This window comes from Perkinsus marinus (assembly GCF_000006405.1).
Source record: "Perkinsus marinus ATCC 50983 genomic scaffold scf_1104296958686, whole genome shotgun sequence".
Lineage (NCBI taxonomy): Eukaryota > Perkinsozoa > Perkinsida > Perkinsidae > Perkinsus > Perkinsus marinus.
This window is the reverse complement of record NW_003206671.1, coordinates 244,305-245,848: the sequence shown is the minus strand read 5'-3', so window position 1 is coordinate 245,848 and position 1,544 is coordinate 244,305.

The following is a 1,544-nucleotide window of genomic DNA, read 5'->3' as shown; positions in this document are numbered from 1 at the left end:
AGCGTCAGGACACCTTGACTCAAGAACGCATTGTTAGCATCAACTGTGATCACTGGATCTTCTGTCCACCCTGCGCCACCAAACGCGAACTGGATTGAGCACGTCTCCGAGTGGTCGATGTCAAAGCGCTTTGGCAACGGAATATCCTCAGTGTTCTCAGGTAAGAGATCGCATTCTGAAGTCTCAAGTGTCAGACAATGGCAACTCACCACGGGGCGGACCAGGAGCTGCATTTGCACTCTCGAGAGCTTGAAAATAGTCTGGACTTTGCGTAGATGATGCGTCGCAGTTGTAAGCCACGTGCAGTTCCTCGCGAGTGATAGCTTATTTGAGCTATTGGCAATCACACCAGTTTCTGACGCAAGGCCTATGTCCGTCAGGCCGTTGAGACGAGCAGCACTTATCATCATCATACCATATGTACTTCATTAATGGTTTCGTCTCCAGTGAAACCGTCGAAAGATTCACCTTGGACTCTGGCTTTGACTTACGGTCCCGCACTAGTATCTGGGGTTCCCGTAACACCTTTGCCTTACTTCGCATGTCCGATTTATGTTCTCGCGTGCGCCATAGTAATCGATTACTATTTAAATTCACGCAACCCCGGATAGGCAGAATAATGAGGTCAGTTATACTAATAATAGATGAGCATACAGGTCAGGGACTGAATTTTCATTGATCTGAAGCTCACGTGAAGACGCGGGTCCTCACGGAGGATTGTTCTAGTTTGACTGTCCGCATACATGGCTCAACGATCAACAGGCCGTAACGGTTGGCTGCGGGTAACAACAATTATGCGAGGTCCCCGCAGGCTATGCTCTCAGGTACCGGCGGTTAACCGTAGCAATGCTACGCCAAGGCATAACCATCACCAGCTTTTGTAGGGAGGTTTTTTTTCGAGCACAGTCTTATCTTCAATCCGTGGTTTCTGCCAATTATAGCTTCGCTCGGGCTCGATCAGCCAGGAAACGCCAATAACTCTTCGCCTTGTTAGGAGTTCTGGCGCATTCTGCTGGAATGGAGCGCTGAACAAGGGGAACTTGATGCTAAGAGCGGAGGTGTCTACTGTAGGAGGTAGTACACAGATACATTCCGGATCGCGCTGGTTATCCGTCTTCGTTGCGTATAGCTGTATAACTAACGCCGTGAGGCTGGCCTAGTATTTCTATTTGTAGACTCTCAAGAAGTGAGCAGCATCCACTCGGGCTTCTCGACACTGACAACTTTGGTTGATAGGCTTCTGGATAGCAAGTGCAAGTGTGGCGCGAAGGAACAGCTTATACTGTGCAAGGTAAGATCTGAAAAATTTCTTGTACACATTTCTGCCGATCTATAATTAGTCTCGTCTCGAGCATCTTATTAGCGACGATGTGAAGAGAAGGCGATGTGCTGTTAACAGAGGCAAGTTGGCTGCTGCAGGGTGAGTGGCGAAAGGCCTGGCATTATCAGTGTTGGTGTGGGAAAACATGTACATGATTAACTACATGTGTTGCAGAAGATATGGAAATTTCGGGAAATTCTTGTCGGTTTCTCAACACCTCTAC